Source organism: Triturus cristatus, chromosome 6, assembly GCF_964204655.1.
Source record: "Triturus cristatus chromosome 6, aTriCri1.1, whole genome shotgun sequence".
Lineage (NCBI taxonomy): Eukaryota > Metazoa > Chordata > Amphibia > Caudata > Salamandridae > Triturus > Triturus cristatus.
The window spans coordinates 230,914,669-230,937,756 of record NC_140589.1 but is presented as its reverse complement, the minus strand read 5'-3'; the positions used below and the strand labels follow the sequence as shown (position 1 = coordinate 230,937,756).

The following is a 23,088-nucleotide window of genomic DNA, read 5'->3' as shown; positions in this document are numbered from 1 at the left end:
TACACTGGAGAATGTGGGGATGCACTGACACAGACAAGAATACAATAAGGAGAGAGCATGGCTCATCTCGGAAGATTCAATTATAAGGTAGCATTAGACAGGTGCCACTCCAACGTAATTGATCTGGTCACCTTCTGGCATGAATTCTGCAAAGTAATGCTAAACGGAGGACAATCGGTGCAATGTGCCCCCCCCCCACACTGGTGAGATACTAAGCTCCCAGTAGTAAATGAGCACAGTGCTTACACAGTACTTCCAGTAGTAGTACACTGCACTCTCATTGAATGTGGATGAAATGCTGAAATACTTGGATACTATTCATTTACAATGGCTTACTACTGAACAGGAAAGTAATCAAGAGGGCTGTGATTTCCCCAGGGGAAGATAAAGAAGCCATATTTCAATTAGCAAATGTTAAGGCACCTGTCCTAAATGGTCTTCCATTAGAGTTTTATGTTACCTTCCATGAAAATTTGATCCCTAAATTAGTGAAAATGTTAATGTGTAAAGTATTTATACAGTACTCAAACAGTAATAAAGAGAAATCACAATACAAGAAAAACTCCAAACCAATTAAACAAATTAGACCAAATTGAATGCATAAAATTTCATTAAGCAAACATAAGCCCAAATAGTAGAACTGGATATATGGGATTTATAAGTCTGAATTAAAAATAGCACCAAAAATCACTAAGCGCCAACCACGGTTATATGATCGTGCTAGACCGGGTCAAAGTCAAAAGTGAAGGTAGATACGAAGGATCCTTGATCAGATACAGACACCAGATTCATCCTGGTGGAAGTTTACCATCTGGCTTAAAAAATTTTATGGGGAAAGAAAGTCTTCAGCGGGGCCAGGCGGTTGACTGAATCTGAGGAAGGGCTCAACGGAAAGCAGGAACTGCTCTGTATTGAGTCCAGAGAAGCTGTTGATTGGGTGCTGCTCTGTATCACGTCTGGTGAGGCAGTCGACAAGGATTGTAGGCGACAAGTCTGGTGAAACGTTTCAGCTAGGTGGGGCAGAATACACTCTGACCACAGCCAAGGGTCTAGGACCTTGGGGACAGTACTTGGGGTCAGGACTCACTCCAGCAGAGGAGACCAGATCAGGTCTGGCTGGGGTTGGTCAGCTGGGTAGCTGAAAAAGGCACCTGGAAGCTTGTGGGTGTCCCTGCAGCTCACACAAGAGGTCAGTCAACTGTCCCTTGGAGTCACTTCTGGGGTCCTGGGTTCAAGGAAAGCAGATCCAGTATTCTTCGTGTTCTTCAGACAACATGGCAGTGGCAGTCCTTATTCTGATTCTTCTCAGGTACAGGTGTAATCTGAGAGAGGTCTCTTGGATACACTCTAATTCCCATTGCAGTGCCAGCCTGTGGGAGAAGGGCAACTCCCTAAACCAGTTCTGGGCAGCTCATCCTCCCACTAGGTTTGGAGCCAGCCAGACTAGAAAGTCAAATGGGAGGCAGGCCAAGGTGTGAGCTACATATGCCAATGACAGGGTAGGCTTTCTCTGAAGTTCAGGAAAGACCCGGGTACAGCCCCCAGGCCATCTTGCCCAAGGAAGGAAAATACCTCCCCAAACTTTAAGCCCTTTTTCAACTGTCTGGAAGCAATTCATATCTCACCACAGGGGAGCCATAAGCAATAACATAACACTGGACACTGGCTGAAAGGCCGTTTAGTTTTAGACAGGGAAAAAAACATCTAAAAGTATCTTCTCCTATATAAAGTATACAAAATCCAACTTTACCATTAAGTTGGACTTTAAATTACTGAAATGAGTCTGAATGAGTCTTTGAATAATTTCTCTGCCTGATTCCAAACTGGAATTAGGCACTATACGTTTTTATACTGTAACACAATGTTTGCCGATGTGAGAGCAGCCTTTCCACATTGAAAAACGAGGGGTTTTCCCTGCCAGGACATGTAAAACATCAATTTCTACATTTTCTACGTTAAAATATCATACACCATGTCTTACTAGGCAATAACGCCTACCTTATGGGTGATTTATAGATATCAAGAAGGAAGGTTTCAGGCCTGTCAAAAGGATGATTTTGACAGGTCAAATTAGCAGTTTTAAAACTGCACAGTCAGGCTGCAGCGGGAGGCCTGGAGACATGCTTCACAGAGCCACTGCAGTGGGTGGGGCGTGTGCTGCAGAACACTAGAAGCATTTAATTTACCGGCCCAGGGTACAGGTATTATCATATAGTAGGAACTTAAAAGTAAATTAAATGAGCCAAGGTGTAAGTCAATGCTACCATTTGTAAACAGCAGAGCAAAAACACTTTATCACTGGTTGGCAAGGGTAAAGTGTACAGAGTTCTATGACCAAGAAAAACAGGTTCAGCAACAGAAGGCAAAATTCTGGAGGAGTACCATGCCATTTCCAACATTAAGCAAATGAATCTGGCCAACTGCAGACATCTACCAGGGAATCCTTATTGGTGGTACTATAAAACCCAGCAGAGATCCCTAGAACAAAATATCCTACCAACCCTTGCCTCTAAAAAACTTTTGAGACCATCAATGTAATATATCTTAACACAGGGTTACATCTTTCCCAAGAATTGTTCGCTTTGGCAATGTAACCCGTAGTAACGAAACCCCGATTGAAAGCCAGAGAATGCGGTAAAAGTCTTCTAGGAAGCAACCACATCATAGCTTTACATGCAGATGACTCTATTTTTTCTTAGGAACCATGAGTCCTATTAGGATGGTGAGCGGATCGCCCCCGCCGGGCTGGTAGTAGCCACCGCCGGTCCGGTGTGGGCAATCCGCACGCCATCCACACCTGAATGACCCCCCGCCATATTAGGATGGCTGGGGGGACCGCGGCGGACAGGAAGACCGTCCGCCGCTTTTCCGCCCATCGACGAGTCGACTGGGCGGAAAAGGGGTTGAATATGGTGGCGTTGTCTGCAAGACATCGCCATCCATATTACAATGCAGGCGGAGAGCAGACTTTCCATGGCGGGATTGCCGCCACGGAAAGGCATGCGGTGTTTGCAGTTGGGGGCCCATTCCTGGACCCCAGGATGGTAGGGGTGTGGGGGGGCACATGTGGGGTACCTATGGTACCCCCCTGCATTTGCATGCACAAGGTGACAGGCACTGCGCGGTGCCTACCACGTTGTGCATGCAAATGCACAACATGCATTTTCCACATTGTGGCGGATGCGGCTTGCAGCACCGCCCGCCGCAAGGTGAAAAATGCGGGATGCACCCGCCAGTGTGGCGGGAGCATCATAATGGGCATGGCGGAACCGCCACACCTATGGCGGGCGGTCCCTTCTGCCCACCATCGTAATTGACCCCCAAGTGAGTCATGGGACAGAAGTAGTACATGAACTCACAGGTCCCTGCTGAGCAGTGGCTCCAGGATGATGAAATGTTTATGAGTGAACCAGAGTCATTTAGATATTTTGGAGCGCAGATCTATTGGTTAGTGAAAGACAATTTACTGGTAACCTTGGTGAGGTGCTGATGTCAACAAGACATTCATTGGCATTCTGGACTGGCCTGTCGTTGTCCAATGTGGGACAAGTGGTAAATGCTAAATTACTAATATTGCCTCAGCTAATGTATTACTCCACAGCTCTGCTTCTGTTGCTTGCGAGGTTTTTTTTTAAAGACCTGTGAACTCTCCTCGGTACTCTAATATGGAAAGGGAAGGCATAGGATGACTGTGGGTTAAATAACTTGGCCACTCAATGAGGAAGGCTTCAGTGCACTTAATTATGAGTGTTATTTTATAGTGAGACAGTTTCAATGGTTGATGCGTGGAATCGGATGGACCACTGATGTGGAAAGTATGGAGGTGTCATACTGTAAACAAATATTTGACCTGCTAGATGTAATATGGGTGGCACGGACCTCACAGCAGGCTGTCTTAGAAAAATGCATATTATTGTCCAGTGCAGGAAGAGATAGTAGTGAAGATAAAGATGCCTTTCTTGCTAGGATTATTGTGGCACTCTTTGATGGTGGACCATCACCAGCATCTCTCATTTAGAATGAGAATATGGACAGAAGATGAAATAGAGGCAGTGGGCAATCTTTACAGAGACAGAGTGTTGACCTTCTTTAGTGACCTTCAGGATGATGTGGACCTAGCCCCTGGCCAGACCTTCAAAGATGGCTCATGGGTTGAAGTGATTTGGAATACATGGAAATTAGAAATGGTGGATCCCGCAAATAACAATGTTTTGACATAATTGCTAATGCATGGGGAGGGTAGACGGGCAGTGACGTTGCTACGGTGTTGGTTCCAATTTATTATTCAGATATTTCAAAATGTAAGCAACAATGGGAGCATCTGATAATGAGTGGTCTTGTGTGTTGGATTACGTCAAATCAGTTAGTACCACCAAGCAGCTCAAATATACACAGGTGGACTATCTTTATCTAACATATCTCACCCTTCATTAAGATAGCCAAAATGTGGCCAGGTGCCACTGATAGTTGCTCTAGATGCCAAGCTCCTAGAGCAGGTTTCTCTCCTATGGTCTGAGATGGTTGGCAGATGACCCAGTACTGGGAGCAGGTTATTACTCTCATGAATGAGTTGGTGAGAACGCATATGGCACCCTCGCCAGTTTCTGTCTGTTTGATCAGATGATAAGGACAATAAGAAAAATATACAGGCATGTAGACTGACTGACTTGAAGGATAGCCATGGGTTGGAATGCCTCAGATTTGGCTGTATGGAGGCAGGACCTAGGCAAATAGATAGGGGGAAATAGCAACAATACTAATGCCACACAAACATACTGTACAGGCATCCGATGAGATGCCACCTTGAAGTGATGGCCTTTTATTTGCAGACTGATTAGACTGTATAATGATTCAAGTACCTAGAGAAGTCAAAGGATTGTACCACCTGAGGACATTGCCATGCAGACTGCTACTTGAGTACCCTGGAGGGTGCGTGGTGTTCTTCACAGGTTGTTCTTTTTACTATGTCGCAGGGGAGGGCATGTTTTGTTATAATGAATAGAACACACAGGACACCAGCTTTTACATAAAACATTTTTTTTATGTAGGTTACCATCATACACAAAAAAATGATTATAGATTTGAACAAAGAGCACTGCAATGTTTATTGTTACTTTATTTCATTTTATATTTTTTCATTTCATACTTTTCTTCCCTATTCATGCATGGAATAACATTCTGTAACCTGAACTAGTTCCTGTGAAACAATCTTGCTTATATGATGATAGTTTTACCGTACAAAAACCAAAGGTTAAGTCATGTGTTTTGGTTAGAAGTTACTATGGTCCTCATTTACAATATTTTGGCACACGGCAGCGCAGCAAGCCTTCTACAGTGCATAAAAAAAGTGACGCACCGGTGGCACAATAGGCTTATAAATAGGCCCCAATGTTCTTCATAGTCTGTATCTGAGTACTATCTACATTAAATCAATAAGGATATTTTTTTTTTTTTAAGTGTAGAGCAGGCATGAATGTGAGAAGGCATTCCAGTGATGAGGGATGAGCAGATAAAGAGACTGGAATCTAGAGGCCACAGACAATGGTTTACATGTGGCAGTACATATTGGTGTGAGGAAATCTCATTTCTGGAGTGAATGTAATAGTTCATTATATCAATGAGGTTAGGTGGGTAAGTGCCACTTTAAACACAATTGCCAACAACTTGTAGTGTGCCCTTTTTTTAGCTGACATTCACTCAGCTTTGTAATTGTAATTGCATTTATACAGCGCTTACTACCCCAGCGTGGCTTCAAAGTGCTTTTTTGGTGAGTAGCACGCTACTCTGGAACCCAAAACGGATTAGTGGTGAATTAGTATAGTGAAATATGAAAGTAATTTGAGTGTTGGATATGTTAGTAAGTTATTTGGATTGAGAAGGATAGTGGTGGGATAGAAGAGGGAAAAAGGTTTGCATTTATATAGCTCTTGTTACCACTGATGGGGGGTTGAAGCGCTTTTTCAGCGAGTAGCATGCTACTCCAGAATCCATAAAGGATTAGTGGTAAATTAGTATAGTGAAATATGAAATTCATTTGAGTGATGGACATGTTAGCCTGGTATTTGGATTGAAAAGGATAGTGGAGGTATAGAAGAGAGAAGGATTTATAACTTTGTTTTCTTTTTGTTTTGGAGCTCATAACAGTAGGAGGAGGCTTGGGATGAGTTAAAGGGATGTGGGGGTGGGAAGAGTCAGAGAGAGGGGTTTGGAAAGGCTTGTTTTAGGAGATTGGAGGTTGAGAGGGTGCAAGGAGGGGTAGAGTAGGGAAGGGTCTATGAAGGGTTATTTTGGGGATCATAGTAGTGGTGTGGGGTTTGGGATGAATGAGTGAGTGAAGGTAGATTAAATATTGATAGAGTTATAGGGTGAGAAATAGAGTAGTGCATTGGAAAGAGTAGCAGAAAGAGGTCTGAGATGAGTTAGAGAGTTGAGGTAGAGGCTATATTGAGAGGGGTATAGGGTGAGTTATAGGGTAGTGTATTGGATATGCTGATTTAGAAGAAAGGTAATACATATATAGATCCATAAGTACATGGAAGGTATATAGATGTATAAAGGAAGGTAGTATATGTAGATTAAATATGGATTAAATAAACCCCAGCTTTCAAGTGTTGTTGTACTTTTTTTTGGGCTTTTTGTAATTCAATAGTGTAGCTATTGTAGGTAAATAGTTATGATAAAAGATTTACATGTTAAAAACATAGAATAATGTACCTTTCAGTAATATGTACATTTGTTAAGCAGAACGAATGAATATCTATATTTTTTTAAAATATAATTATTCAACATGTTTATACAAAGCAATACACGTATGTATGTACATATCTATTGTACAAATAAAAGCTTATATACAGAGGAATATGCTGTATATTTATGTTTGCGTGCGGTCGTGTAGTGAGGAAGAGCCCATTCTTCAGTAGTTTTCTGCAGATAGTGTAGTTATGCATGGATCTTATGTTGGGGGAAAGAGTTCCATAGTTTGGCTGCTTGAACAGAGAAGGATGTGCCACCTATGTTTTTTTTTTATTTTACAATGGGATTTTGAGGCGAGGTACCACTCAAGAGCAGAGGCCCCTTTGTTAAATGTGTTTGGTGATTTTAATCCTGATGAAGAGTGGTCCTGTTCCATGTATCGCTTTGTGGGTGATACAAAGCAGCTTGAACTGTCAACCAGTAACCAATGCAGGGCTTTTAAGGCAGGGGAGATGTGGTCTTGCAGTTTTATAAGTAAGAGTAGTCTGGTACCCAAGTTCTGAATCCGTTGTTGTCTTTTCATGGTCGTTAAAGGTGATCCAGGGTCGAGGCTACTGGCGTAATTGAGTTTGGACTGAACAAGGGAGAAGGTAGCCTGGAGCTTGTGTGGAAATCCCAAATGGGGGAAGATTCTTCACAGAGTGTTTATAGTAACAAAGCTTGATCTTGCTAGTTTGTCCACTTGGGCATTCATTGATAGCTTGGAGTCCATGGTCATTCCGAGGTTTCTTTCTTCCTTTGGACATTGTTCCCAGATCATCAGGCCATGCGGTGAGCGGGTCATAATGTTTCCAATTGCCACATGTGAGTATTTCCGTTTTGCAAGCCTTCAATTTGAGATGGCTCTACGTCATCCATTGATTCACTGCTCTGAGACAAATGAAAATTGGCGAGTTACCAATGTCTTCGGAGATTTCCAGTTGAAGGAGTATTTGTGTGTCATCTTCATAGTTATAGTACATGATGTGAAATTGAATGATCAGTGCCGGTAATGACTTCAAGTTGATGTTGAAAAGCATGGGCGAGATGATAGAGCCTTGAGGACCCCTGCTTTTGTGAAGTACGGTTTAGATGAGAAAGGGGCGGTATGGATGACATTGGTTCTGTTGCAAAGGTACGATGTGATCCAGTCTAAAGCAGTCCCCTCTATACCGGCTTCGTAGAGTGTTTGAATCAGAGTGTCATGGTCAACTGTGTCAAAGGCAGCCGAGAGGTCCAAGAGAAGTAGCGCAGCAATCCCGTTGCAGTCAACTGTGTTCTTGAGGTCATCCCAGATGGCAAGGAGGGCAGATTCTGTGCCTCTTCCTGGATAGAATCCTGTTTGTAAGTCTGAAAGTATGGCATTATCTTCAATGAATTGTGACATCTGGGCGAATACTGCTCTTGCTATCAATTTGCCAGGGAAAGGTTCATTTGTAATCGGTCTGCAGTTGTCAGGGTTCAGCAGGTCCAAGTTTGTTTTCTTCAGTAATGGGCGTATCTATGACTTTTTGAGTTCTTTTGGAAATATTCCAGTACTTAAAGAATTCTTCTTACTGGAGTGGCAGCAGAGGTTGTTAGAAGAATTGTCTTGAAGGTTTGCAGTGGACACGGGTCAAAAAAGGGCTGCTGGCAGGCCTATTTGCTTTGAACAGGTCCATAAATTCATTGTGTGAAATGTGTTAGAAGGAATGGGGAGGCTAGGTTTAGGGTATTTTTGGATTGTAGTTTTGGAAAGGGGTCAGTGCTGGTGCTTTGTCTTTGTTTTAAGTATGAGTCCTGCTACTGCTCACTCTTCTACAAAACAACATCACACTATGGCCAAAGCACATTTTCTAAACTGTAAAGGAGCCGGAAGTTATTGGAGGAAGACGGTGTAGGATTGCATCTGGTGAAAAGGGCCTCACAATCTTTTATGAAGACGTAGTCAGCTTTTGTGATATGTAATGTTTGTCTAATCCAACTCCTTTTTTGCCGATAGAATTTGGGTGATAGTGATTGAGGAACGGCTTCATGCAGGACTGGAGCCATATAATCTCCCAATCAGGATTCAGTTATGAATAGTATGTCAGGTTTTGCGTCAGTGAGAAGGTCGAAAATGTGATGTTTGTTTTTAGAGAACAATTGAGCCTTTATTAGTAGACAGTTTAGAGAATGTGCTTTGGCAATAGTGTGATTTTGTTTTGTAGAAGAGTGAGAGAATGTTGTGGCCTTGCAGCAGGTAGGCCCTTAGTGTTGGTATTAGCTGTATGAGGATAGCAATCGTGTAGCTGTTCTTTTTTAAAATTTATTTATGAAGTTTTATAAAGCGCAAACAAGACCAAAATGTTGGTGTCTGAGTGCTGTACAACCTAACACATAGCATCAAATATACATGGAGCAAAATATAGAATATACAGCACAAAAAAGATAATACAAAGAGACATAGTGAAAACACCAGCAATGAAATCAAATTGACATGGATAGTCGCCTCAGATAGGAAGGAGATTATGCACTAATGTCATTTTTACTTCGTTTTTGAAAAGAGTGAATGAAGGGATGTTCCTGAACTCGGAGGGACAAGAGTTCAACATTCTTGGGGTAATTCCAGTGAAAGTTCTCTTACAGGTTTTCTTTTGTGAAATGTTTGGGGTTTCAGCAGTAGAGAAGCTCTATTTCTTCTGGATAGAACCAGTTTCTGAGCCAGGTAGCGAGGAGTGTTGTGGTGGGTGGCTTTGTAGGTCATACATGCTATTTTAGGTGGAGCCTAGATTCATAAGGTAGCCAGTTCAGAGAGTGGAGGGTCGGGGTGATGTGATAATTTTTCTTTATGCCTGTGATGAGCCGTGCAGCTGCACCGAGGGTAGCCCTCAACTATGCTAGTTTTATTTTCAGTGGGCCAACGAGGGTAGCATTCCCATAGTCAAGTGTGGAGATCACGAGAGCCTGAACTACCATCTTGAGATCTGCATTGGGCAGGAAAGGCTTTAGTTTTCTTAAGACGTGGGGATGGAAATTGGCCCCTCCGATTCTTGAGCTGATGTGGTTCAGCATGGAGAGGTTGTCATTCCTAGGGGTTTTGCTGATATGTGGGGTACAGTTCAAGGCAGTGAGTAGTGGGAGCCAGTCTTTGATGTTAGAGGTGGGGTTGGGAGGCGATATTAAGTTTGAGGTGGTTAGGAGTTAGCCAGTGTTAAGTTTTGTTCAAGATGTTATTGAGTGTGCTGATGAATTAGGGGAGGTAATCTTCATGTACAATTGTGTGTCATCAGCGTACATATGGTAGGAGATGTTGGATTGTTTGAGGATTTCAGTCAGAGGTACCTTGGGGATCGGCGATAGTGAGCGGTGTCTGATCAGATAAGTCATGATTGATTAGGACTTGTTGAGATCTGTTTTGTAGAAATGAGCAGAATAATTTTAAGACAGCACCAGAGAGACCCATCCTAAGTTCTAAGAGGTTCCGGAGGGTTTCATGTTTGACTGTATCAAACGCTACTGATAGGTCAAGAATGATTAAAAGATAGGATTCAATATGATCGAGAAAGCGTAAAGCATCTTTGACAATGTGAGCCATGGCGGTTTCAGTACTGTGACCTGGTCTGAAACCAGATTGGCAGTGGTCGAGGAGTTGGTGCTGGTCAATGTGATTGCAGTGATTGCAGAGTTGTTGATGAACACATTGTTCCAGGAGCTTTGCTAAGGTTGGGATGCTCAAAATTGAGCAAACTTTTTGGGATCAGAGAGGTCCATGTCTAGATTTTTTAGGATAGGTGTGACTTGTCCACTTTTTAGACAGTCCAGCATGGTGCCTTGCATAAGAGAAGTGTTGATAATTCATTGAAGTGATTGGAAAGTTTAGTGGAAGGCAGTAGTTTTGAGATGTCACAGTCCTCAAATATCTGAAAGATGGACCACGAGGCATTGTTTTTAAGTTTAAAGAGAAGGTTGCTAGGACACATTTCCTGCGAGGTTGAGGTGAATTGTGGCGGGGTTTCAGGCGGTAAGCAATTCACAGCAATGTGGAGCTCATTGTCAATTGATTTAGTTTTCTCAAAAAAGAAGGAGGAACATGTTTGACAATTAGGTTGGGTTGTAGTGTCGGATGTGGAGGATTTATGTTTCCCATTAGTTTGTTGTTTCATCAGTTCAAAGAGTTTTTTGGGGCGGTTGAAGGCTGTGTCCATTTGCTGGTGGGAAAATGATGATTTGGTACTTCAAATGCTCCTATTGTAGTTTCTTCTTTTTTTACGCAACAGTTTAAGGTTTGAAAGAGATGGGGTCTGCCTCCACACTCTTTCTGCAAGTCTAAGGGTGCATCATTCCTCGTTAAGGCTACAATTTAACCAGATATTACTTCTTCTTATCGGGACTCCCTGTAATCGTTTGGGGGCAATGTAGTCCATGATCTTACACATTGAGCTAAAGTAGTGCTTAGTAAGGTCTTGAGCATCAACCATATCGGTGGGAGGAGACAAGAGGTTAAGGCTGGTGGCAGATATCATGTCTGGAATGAGATCGAGGGTGTTTCTGATCCAATGTTTAGTTTTCACGGGCTGGCCTTTGTGGATGGTTGCCTTTTCAACAACTGAGAAGGTGATGCAGTGATGATCGGTCTAATTGCATGGTGAAATGAAATCTATTTGTATGGTATTTTCCTTGGCAATGATTAAGTCTAAGATGGCCCCTTTTATGTGAGTAGGGCAATTACAGACTTGGGTCAGGTTGGGGTTGTCTTTGGTAGGGATATTGATCATCATATATTCACAGCCAGATGTTGGAGAGGAAAGTGATTGTTTGACAGCAAGGTTAGATCGATAAATACAAGCAATACCGCCCTAAGACAGATAGCGCAATCTTGATAGAGTGTATGAGTGGAACCAGGATGTCTAGTATAGTAGAAGAGGAATCACTTAGCCAGGTTTCAGTGAGAATCAGGAGATCCAAGTTGAGTAATAAGTCCTGTATGTCAACAGCATGTTTCACTGCTGATCTGCAGTTGAATAGTGAGCATTTTTGTTTGGTTTTGGTAACGGTAGTGGGGGAGTGTGAGATGGGGACAAGTTTGAGGTTAGATTTATTAATGAGTCTGGGTTTGGTAAGTGGTATCCTTGGCGGTTGGGTGATGATGTTTTGAATCCTAACTCGAGGTGAGACATGCTTGGTGGGATCATAAAGAGAGAGAAGGGAGAGGATATCTATGGTCGAAAGGTATTTGACAAGCCTGTTGGGTAGGGTGAAATGGTCTGAATTAGGTTTGCATCTCCATCTAGGTTGTGATCTGGAGTATGCCCAACTAATGCCCACGAGTGGGAGAGGGAAGATTACTGTGCTGGTGGTAGATCGAAAGGTTTGGCATATTGAGTTCCAGTTTAAAAGTGAGGCGTAGAAGACTAAGGATATCAGACTGCAACAACTGTATATCAGATTGTATAGTATCCAGTGTAAAATAGAGTATGGGGGTATTAGTGTGAGTGGTGTTACAGCAGAGAAGTGATGGTGAAGGGGAGTTATCTAAACTACTGTGTAAAGTGGGGGTTCTTTAGTTTGGAGCAATTGTTAGTAGTCTTAGGAGTATCACGACAGGTGAGGTCAGACACCGTAATGTGATTAGGAGTGAGGGGAAGTGAAGAGAGGTCATAGAGACAAGAGGTGAAGAGTATGTTGAGAGGCTGCTGCCGGAGTATTGATGTCAGAGAAGGAGTATGTTAAGGCTGAGGAAGTAGGAGACATGTGGTTTGTGGGAGCCCCTGCATGTGTAGTGATAGTGGTTTGCTCAATGGGGGAGATGTGTATCCCAAGCTGGGAGGGAGCAGTGTTGTGAATTATTTTGTTATTAGGTTGGATATGAGTATTGACTAAGTGAGGGGTGGAGGAATGGTCGGTGCTAATCCGAGTGGGGGTACTGTTCTGAGATGACGAGACATCAGGTGTGGTAGTGTGGTAAACAGTCCGGCGCGAGCAGTGGGAGGACACGTGTATAGGAATGGATAGGCAGTGTATGTTATTGGGAGGGGGATCCGTAGGTAGTTGGGCTAGGTGGGGTGAGGTAAAGTCAGTGTTGAGTTTGTCCTTGAGGAAAGGTAAGACATTGTCCAAGATTTCCAGGTTCTGTTTAGAGGACTGAATGAGCACTATGCCAGTATTATAGATGGAGATAGTCGCTTCTGCCTTGTAAAAAGGGGAGGGTGAAATGGTTAGTTTCTGTCCATGAGGTATCTTCTTAGTGGTGTTGGGTTTGAGAATTGAGGAACATGTTCCTCGTCCAGCAGGTTAAGAAGGCATTTTGATGGGTCTGGTTGTGTAGGTTGTGGGGACGGTGGTTGAGAGGGAGTTGATGTGCTGTGTTGTTTTTGTAGTGTAACCTTGTTGTGCAGTAGACATGGAGAAGCAAAGTTGTTAGGTGTGGCATGTTGCTTATTTTGTTTATGCCTGTTTAGGGCGGAAGGTGTATGAGTTAGCGATGGTGGTGCAGCTTGTGGCTCATGTAATAAGGTTCTGAATTGTCCAATTGATGAGAGGCGGTTAAAATAGAGTTGATGTGTTGCTGTATATGTGTTAGGAGGGGTGGAAGAGAGAAAGCTTGGCATTGGGGTTTGTTCATTTGTGTAGTCTGAAAGGTGGGTGTTTGTTTGTGATGGAAAGTATTATACGGTGTTGTGCTTGAGAGATTTTGTTGTGCTGGTGTGCATGTTATGTTTTGTTTTTTAGGAGTGGTGAAAAAAGGTGCTGATGTATTTGTTTTTTAGATGGATTTTTCGTACAGTATTATTTGTGAGTGGAAGTTGTAAAGTTGTAAAGTAAAGGGGGTGGTGATGTGTTTGTGAGTTGAGTGTATGTTGTGTGTAAGAGAGGGATGAAGTAGAGCTAAGAGTGTTTGTCTTAGATATGATTGCTGCAAGAGGTAATCTGTGTAGTGAGATGGAGCGTAAGTGTTGTGCAGTTGTGTTATTGTGGTATAAAGAAGAGGAGAGTGTTGGTTGGAGAAATGATGGAAGTCTGAGTATAGGTTTGTTAGTGACAAAAAGCGGTCTGTTAGAGTAATTAGAGCAGGGAGTGTGTGTCTGGATGGGATATAGTTAAGTATGGTGTGGATGTGGCTTGTGTTAAGTGGATTGGTTAGTGGTATAGGATAGAGTTGTGTACTGTTTTCAGGTGATGGTGGAAATGTGTTGTAGCTGGGATAGCAGGGTGTATAGGTGTGGTATCTGGCGTTTTGTAGTTGGTGCAGGTACATTGAACTTCGTCTTGGGTTAGGAGTACATGTGCTGTGAATATATTACTCTGGTTGTAGATGTGAATGGTGTAGCTGGTGCATATGGAATTGCACAACATTTCTGGCCCTAGTCCAGACCAGTCTCGAACAGGCTCAAACAGGCAATTGCCCTTGTCCTTTCCACACTTAGCTTCCACACCCGGGCTGAGACGCTGTGAACCCTTGCCTTAAATAGCTTTAGTAATGAGGTGACCCCTTCAGACAATGGGAACCCTAGCCCTAACCCTAACCAATTACAGCACTAGCCCTAAGCCCTAGGACCAATAGGAGACCATCCTCTTACAGCCAAACTCAGCCCTAGTCGCAGCATCCAATCAGGCATTAAACCCTAAGCTCTACGTCCAATAGAAGGCCTGACCCCAGCCCTAGTCCCAACCCTAGCCCCAGCAGCCAATTATACAGGAAACCCTAAACTATACGTTCAATAGCAAGCCCAGCCACAGGAACCAATCTGAAACCCGAAACCTATCCACCAATCAGATCACTAGCCCTAAGCCCTACATCAATAGAATCACAGACCCAGGAACCAATCAGTACCCTCAAATATGCAACCAATCAGTGCAGTACACCCAAGATGCAAACACCAGATTCAACCACCAATCAGTGCACACATGCAGCATCCAATAGCAGCCTATATAAGGTCACTGCGACCTCAGGCAATGTTTGCTGGTCAGGAGGCTGGAACCTCAATTCAGAACCTCCGAGGAGATAGACAGGCTCAATCCACAATTTGGAGTTCTGCAGGTAAGGGCCTTACAAATTTTGCCCTCTAACAATACTGTTTGTACAAAACTTTACTGACTCTCCTAGCCAAAAACTGAGTGTGTAATCCATACAAAACACAGCTTAAAAAGCTAACAGCTCATTACTGCTGTCTCAGAGCACCCTTTGTTTAGTCTCTGATGTATAATATCAATGTTGCTGAGGGGGGTAATGGGGGTAATCTGGTTTCACTCACTTGCTAACACAGAATGGGAACTGGGGGTAGAATGTTTAATACACAGGTCAGAGCACAGAGCAAGGAAGAAACTAGGAGGGAAAATCAGGTAGTCACAGGCAATGTGAAAAAAACAACAGATTGTGGACTGCAAAACCCACAATTTAACAGGTAAAATGAAACAGTCAGGGGCAAGTAAAAACCTCAAATTTTAAATCAAAACAGGTGAAAAATGATGCAATCATGGGCAGGTAAAAACGTCAGTTTTTAAACTGTAATAACCACAAGCAAAACTGGTGAAAATGATGCGATCACGGGTAGAGGAAAAATGCTTTTCAAATTTTAGGAAAGAGAAAACACAAGTCTGCATTCTTAGCACCTCCTGGTCCTTGGTTCACTGCAATCTTGGGCACAGGGAAACTGCAGCTCACGAAAGGTAGTGGTTAATGTGTGTCTGGAAACAGTGAATAAGGTTCTGGATGTGAAATGTACCCCAGGTAAACACTGATTGAGGCCCACTAGCAGACTATTTCAATACTCAAGTTTGCTAACTACTAGGGAATTAATTAGGGCCTAGCGGTGTGGAACAGGACTATAGGTGTATGTTTATGACACGGTATGCTGTTATGCTGGTGGTCATAATACATTCTACTCTGCACATTGTATGATTGAACAGTGCTCCTAGATTCCTACCCAAGATGGAAAATGTGAAGGTGTTGGGAGAGGAGTGGATAGAGGTTGGAGATGTGGTGGGAGTAGGGGGGAAGGGAATGAACAGAAATACTGTCCTAGAAGAGTTGAGCATAAGAGATAGTTGAGTCATCGAATGTTGAATTACACCAGTCAGAGGTGCATGACTGGAGATACGGAGTGAAGGTAGTGGAAAGAGAAGAAGATTTGTGCTTCATTGGCATTGAGATGTTATAAGAAACCAAAGGAGGACATGATCACATCAAGTGAGGTGGTATAAAGCGAGAACAGGAAGGATCTAGAACTGTCACTTTGGGTGGCACCCCCTGGGAGTGATGTTGGTGGGATCTATTGGAGTCCCACTCTACTCAGAATGTGCTGATGGAAATGAAGGTGGAGATCCATTGTACAACTATAATGTTGATAATGGTTTGGAGGGAATATAGTAGTGTGGGGGTAATCCAAATTTCAAAAGCTACAGATAGATCAAGAAGAATACGTTTATCAGATAGGAAAATGTGGTGATCAGCGGAAACAAACCAGGTGATGTGACAGAGTGCTGTTTTCAATGAATGAAGGGTACAGGAGCTGGATTGGAAGACTTTGAGAAGGTCTTTGGATGAATGATCTATGGTGACTCACTATTAGACCTGCCAGACTCAGGGTGGTCTTACCCACAACAATTTTCCCTCCTTCTCCATCGTTTCTGACCGCGCTTTTGCTGGGTTTAGGGCTCTAGGCTCTTTACCATCTACAAACCAGTGCTAACATACTTGTGCTCTTTCCTCTAGAACTGGTGATATTGGCGTGAATCAGATTTAATTTACTTATAAATCCCTAGTAAAGTGGTACTATATGTACCCAGGGCCTGTAAATTAAATGCTGCAAGTGGGCCTGAAGCACGAATGTTGCCACCCTCTTAAGTAGCCCTTTAAGCACGCCTCAAGCCTGCCATTGCAGAACCTGTGTGTGCAGTTTTAAACTGCCATTTCAACCTGGCAAAATAAAGCTTTTGGCAGGCCCAGACCTTCCTTTTTAAGACATACAAGCCACGCCGAAGGCATTTTACCCTGCCCAGAGCGCAGGGTAAAATGTATTTAAAAAGTAGGACATGTACTTTTATGTTTTACATGTCCTTAAAGACTCTTAAATACATTTTTCACTACTGCAAGGCCTATCTTTACCATAGGTTGTCTTATTAAATGTTCTAAGTGTAGTTTCCAATTGGGAAGCAATAACCAGTTATTGTCTGGTGTCTCTGGAGTCACAATTTAAGATCCTAACTTATGGTGAGGTCAGATTTGAAATTGCAATTCTTAAAATGACACTTTTAGAAAGTTGGCACTTTCTTATCTGAGCCATTTAGTGCCTGTAGCCTGTCTCTGGTCACATGACTGGGTGTAGCTGACAGTTGAACGTTGTGTTTTCTTCCTAGACAGCCTTACACAATAGGGAGCTTATATGTGACTGATGGGCCATCACTGGCAGGATGGGAGGTCCCGCCTCCCACAAAGGGCTGCATTTAACCCCGGGCGTATTACTCCGCTTTGCCCACGGAGTGTACGTAGCGCTGCCTGCTTCGCGGTTTACGAAGTAGGCATAACAGGCAGCGCTACGCACACGCCAGGGCGAAGCAGAGCTGCCTGCCGCCCGCCTCCCGCCCACCCTCATTTTAAAATAAGGTAAACTATGATAAAAATAAGATAAAATGCCTTACCTGCAGTGCGGTGTCCCGGGGCTCCCTCTTCCTCGTTGACGGCAACTTCTTTTCACAAATGCGCATGTGCGGACGCCCCCGCATGCGCATTTCTCGCGAGAAATGCTCATGCGCGGGCGACCTTGCATTTGTGAAAAGAAGTTGCCGTCAACGAGGAAGAGTGAGCCCCGGGACGCCGCACTGCAGGTAAGGCATTTTATCTTATTTTTTATCATAGTTTAACCTATTTTAAAAGGAGGGCGAGCGGGAGGCGGGCGGTGCGTAGTGGGGCTACGCGGAGCGCGCAAGTGTGCGTAGATTTGGCCACACTACGCGATGCTCCACGTAACCCCACTACGCCCACTACGCCCAGGGTTAGCTGCATTCTCCCTATAGTTAGTCTAGAGCCAGGACAGGGAAGGCAGGATGCCTGGGGACTTCAAAGGGAAACCTCTAGAAGCTTCTCCCCCTCTTCAAAGGCCTAACTCGGTGTAAATACTGACACCACCACTTCAGTACACTTCTATGGCTACTCAACCAGGAAGAAGGACTGCTGTGCTGCTGAAGGACTGCCACTCTGATGGACTCTTGCTGTGGTGTGCTGACCTGCTGTCATCTTGCCTGGGTGAGAAAGACTGGACCTGTCTGTCTTGAACCCAGAATCTAGAACCCAGAGTAACTCCAAGGGCTAGTTGGCTGGCCTCCTGATCTGAAGCCTCCGGGGCATAACAGGCTTCCAACAAACCTGCATCTGCACCTAGACTCTGCCATCTGTGAGTCTATCCTGCCAAGTGGTGCCACCTCAGTCCTGGGCCCTTGGAAGCGGGCCTAAGGTGCTTCATCAGCCTCTATGGGCCCAGTGGAACCGACGCATCTCCTCAGCTGTGTGGTGCAACTCTTAGCAGAACCGATGCATCTTCGCTTCTCTTTGGATTGGACCTGTCGCAATGACCCACATTGCCGCCTCAACCCACAGCGCCTTTGAAACTGCTCCGGCCTGTCTTATCCTTTGCGCAGACCCTTGCATCTCTCGTTGATGACAGCCCCGATGATGACACAGGACTCCGCATCACAGCCTTGCACCTCTTTGAAACTGATGCATCGAGCAGACTGCGCACCGCATCCTCAATGCAGGCCCTCACACCAAAGCTTTGCTGCATCTCGGAACCGGTGCATCGCTTCGGCTGCATGGCACATCGTTGACGCAGATCCACGCAACGTGCCGTAACCCAGGATTTAAGGTACTTTTGTTCAGTGGGTCTAACTGGATCCCTGTAGCCGGTTCGCACTCCATCGCATCGGCTGAAGTTGAGACTTTGTCCCAGTCAGGCGTGACCAGAAATCCACAGTTTGCGCTTTATGCCTTTTGCTGCTATATTCTTTAAAAACTTTGAAATTCAATATCTCTGGTTCTACTTATTGGAACTTTGTCATTTTAGGGCCAGATGTAGGTGGCCAAATAGTGATCGGTAATGCTGAAATTAGCAGAATTCCTGCGTTACCGATCGCTATTTGGCTGCGTGCAATGTAAGTGAGTTTAAACCTACTAGCAAAATAAGGAATCGCAAAATTGCGATTCCTTATTTTGCTCTTGCATTTAAGGAATCGGTAATTGCAATTCCTTAAATGCAATGTAAGTAGCACAAAAGTAAGTGCACTTTAGCCTTAAGGAATTGCTAATTACCATCAACTTCAAGTTGGTGGTTAGCGATTTCCTTTAAAAAAGCACTTTTTTGCTTTTTTAGGTCTCGCTGAGCCCAGCGCATGCGCTGGCTCGAAGAGACATTATGTATGTGGGCCCCAAAAAGTGCTACCAGGCAAGCCTAGAGCTACAGTGCATGTGCGCGGGCGCGCGCGCCGCACTTACTTTCACTTTCGCAGCCGCACGACCGCTTTGATCGCGATCAAGCTAACATCTGGTGAAAAACACTCAGGAAGATTAAACCAGTTTTACAAGTGCAGGCCACCAGGGGGTTATTAATCGGGCCTCGTTACAGAAAGGCTATTTTTCTTGTATTTAATATTCGATTACCAATCACATCAGCCCTTCATGAATGTTTTTTTCTTTCCGACATGAATCCCTCCCAAATTAACTCACATGAGCTTTTGATTAGGAGAGGCCGTCTTCAGCTGCAGCGCTTTAACCGTGTACCCCTCACCCTGCTGTAGCCTCAGAATGTCTCCTCCCTACAATGCAACCATGGCCTCGGTGGGGGTTTAGTCATGTTTTCCCAGGTTAGCGTTTACATTCTCGGAAAGCAGTTGCGCATACACAATATGTTGAGCTTTGGCTGTGAACGCAGCACTTGTGTAAATCGATCCATTGCAAATTCACAAGATTTAAGAGGGGGACAGCGAGAGGAGACTACGGTGAAGTCAGTCACCCACAGGAATGACCTTGCGCCGCCGTGATTAGCCGCGAGCTCCACTCTAGCCTCAGGTGAGTGCTTCCTGAATGAGTCCCTAAAGGAAACTGGTGATCCATGCAGCACTTTTAACAACTGACCCTCACTTAAGTCAATCAAGGAAGATGGCTTCGGAAATGAATGGCTTTCCTGTAAGGAGGCGCAGTCTAAATCTTCAGCAAACTCGTTCACGTGCGGGTTCTCCAGCCAATTGGCAGTGCCCGAGCTATTTTCCTCGTCAATTTTGAATGTCTTTTAGCGGTGCTGTCCATCAGCACATCTGCTGTTCATCATGTCTGAAAGTCATTGAAAGGCCAGAATCACAGAATGTTGAGCAAAAGTTGAGTCTCTTCACCCCCAAGGTGAGTTAATTTCCCTGCTTCTCCTAACACAAAATAGCGCTATGATGTTGCCTGTGTTGGCTGCATCATAGCGCTTTTTTTTAGGTCTCGCTGAGCCCAGCGCATCTCGCTGAGCCCAGCGCATGCGCTGGCTCGAAGAGACATTATGTATGTGGGCCCCAAAAAGTGCTACCAGGCAAGCCTAGAGCTACAGTGCATGTGCGCGGGCGCGCGCGCCGCACTTACTTTCACTTTCGCAGCCGCACGGCCGCTTTGATCGCGATCAAGCTAACATCTGGTGAAAAACACTCAGGAAGATTAAACCAGTTTTACAAGTGCAGGCCACCAGGGGGTTATTAATCGGGCCTCGTTACAGAAAGGCTATTTTTCTTGTATTTAATATTCGATTACCAATCACATCAGCCCTTCATGAATGTTTTTTTCTTTCCGACATGAATCCCTCCCAAATTAACTCACATGAGCTTTTGATTAGGAGAGGCCGCCTTCAGCTGCAGCGCTTTAACCGTGTACCCCTCACCCTGCTGTAGCCTCAGAATGTCTCCTCCCTACAATGCAACCATGGCCTCGGTGGGGGTTTAGTCATGTTTTCCCAGGTTAGCGTTTACATTCTCGGAAAGCAGTTGCGCATACACAATATGTTGAGCTTTGGCTGTGAACGCAGCACTTGTGTAAATCGATCCATTGCAAATTCACAAGATTTAAGAGGGGGACAGCGAGAGGAGACTACGGTGAAGTCAGTCACCCACAGGAATGACCTTGCGCCGCCGTGATTAGCCGCGAGCTCCACTCTAGCCTCAGGTGAGTGCTTCCTGAATGAGTCCCTAAAGGAAACTGGTGATCCATGCAGCACTTTTAACAACTGACCCTCACTTAAGTCAATCAAGGAAGATGGCTTCGGAAATGAATGGCTTTCCTGTAAGGAGGCGCAGTCTAAATCTTCAGCAAACTCGTTCACGTGCGGGTTCTCCAGCCAATTGGCAGTGCCCGAGCTATTTTCCTCGTCAATTTTGAATGTCTTTTAGCGGTGCTGTCCATCAGCACATCTGCTGTTCATCATGTCTGAAAGTCATTGAAAGGCCAGAATCACAGAATGTTGAGCAAAAGTTGAGTCTCTTCACCCCCAAGGTGAGTTAATTTCCCTGCTTCTCCTAACACAAAATAGCGCTATGATGTTGCCTGTGTTGGCTGCATCATAGCGCTTTTTTTAGGTCTCGCTGAGCCCAGCGCATCTCGCTGAGCCCAGCGCATGCGGTGGCTCGAAGAGACATTATGTATGTGGGCCCCAAAAAGTGCTACCAGGCAAGCCTAGAGCTACAGTGCATGTGCGCGGGCGCGCGCGCCGCACTTACTTTCACTTTCGCAGCCGCACGGCCGCTTTGATCGCGATCACTCACTTTCGTGCGCAGACCCAGCCTCCTCTGCCGGCACACCCACAACTGGCAACATTAGTTTTCTACAGCGCTTCGATCTAGCGCTTGAAATCACCTCACCTACCACCTGTTACTCTCGTCACTCAGCAATGTTTAGTTTCACCCACCCAGCCCAAACTAACATTGCTCCCCATCCCTTCCCATCATATCCCTTTAAAATGTTGTCCCTATCCAGCAACTGCAATATGCTGCTATGTCACTCATTTATGAAAAGGGTCATTTGCGCATATTTAACCTATTTTTTTATTTTTTTATTCACCCCTTTCAAGATTGGCAAAGAAGCATCTTGGAACTGCAAAGAAAACATAAATGGCGGCTTTGTCATTCCTTAAGTGGTGTAGCCAGTGTGCCATGGGTCTTATTGCAAGGAAGAACCCCCCCCCCCCCACCATTGCTTGAGCTGTGACCTTGGGGCCCAGTGCCACTTCACCTGCTTTAACAGTGATAGCAACAACCCTACATAACTTAAGTGCACACATGCATGTCGATGCATGAAAGCATAAACACACTCATGGTGAGTCGCTGCAGCGTCATGCCACCTATGTGTATATGTGTGATGACATGTGAGCTTACATACTGTTGGACTTTTTTTTTCACCAATGCTATTCAGCATTGGCAATAATCATTTCTCTTTTTGTTGATGCAGCATCAGTAAAAATAATTGCCAGAGCCTAAAATTCTGCATTGGCAAAGCATGCTGCCAGGGTTCTTGGCCCTCCCACATCTTACCACATCCCCCCCGGATCCCTTTGCATGCATATCAGCGCTAGAGCCTGGGTGCTCAAAATGCCACCATTGAAATGCATGGGAGAAAGCCCCGAGTGTAAGGGGAGAGCCTCCGCTGGGAGACTGAGCGCCGCGAACGGGGCTGTTTCTCCTCAAGATTGACTCCTCAGGTAACGACCCCTGAGGTTAGCCTGCAACTCAACTTTGCTGCTGCACAACAAATGCCTCAATCGCTACAAGTAGTTTTCCTAGCATATGATACCAGCTGAAGCCCACCCTCCCTGTTTCAGTATTTTCTCATTTCTTTCTGATTCTGGGTGCTCTGTTTGCCTGCAAGTGCAGGTCTAGAAACACATCTGAAAATAGTTTCCAAAATATTCAGAATATGCGAGCAGTTTCCAAAATGTACAAGGAATTTGTAAAATCTGCACTCATTAAGAAATCAGAATTCTCTGAATATAAAACCATTTCCACGGATTTGGGCAGTGCCTACCTGTCGATGTTGGTCAATAAATGTTTTAAAACTGATGTTCAGTACTGATTGTACATGATTGTACAATCTGTTTCATTATTGTTCAATATTCGAGTACATTACTCTAAGTTAAAACTCGCTTTTGTGACTTTGGTTCAATGCTGGGTTCGATATTCGTCTTTGCCCCACCACATTTATTACTCAAGACAAGAAGGATGCATATTAAGTTGGTGCTTTGATTTATAAGCCATACCTTGAAAATCACACTGGACAGAGGCTGAAGCTAAGAGTGCCCCCCCCCCCCCAAACCCCGCCTTTAAACTTCTTAGGTAGTACAAGACAGCAAAAAAAAGAGTGACAATGCATGCCCTGACAAACTAGTC

General features: G+C 44.4%; 1 protein-coding gene across 1 annotated transcript in view; it reads left to right on the top strand.

The window, feature by feature from the left end:
* LOC146816692 (uncharacterized) overlaps window positions 1-23,088 on the top strand; it is a 175,791-nt gene that overhangs the window by 6,844 nt on the left and 145,859 nt on the right. The window lies entirely within an intron of this gene.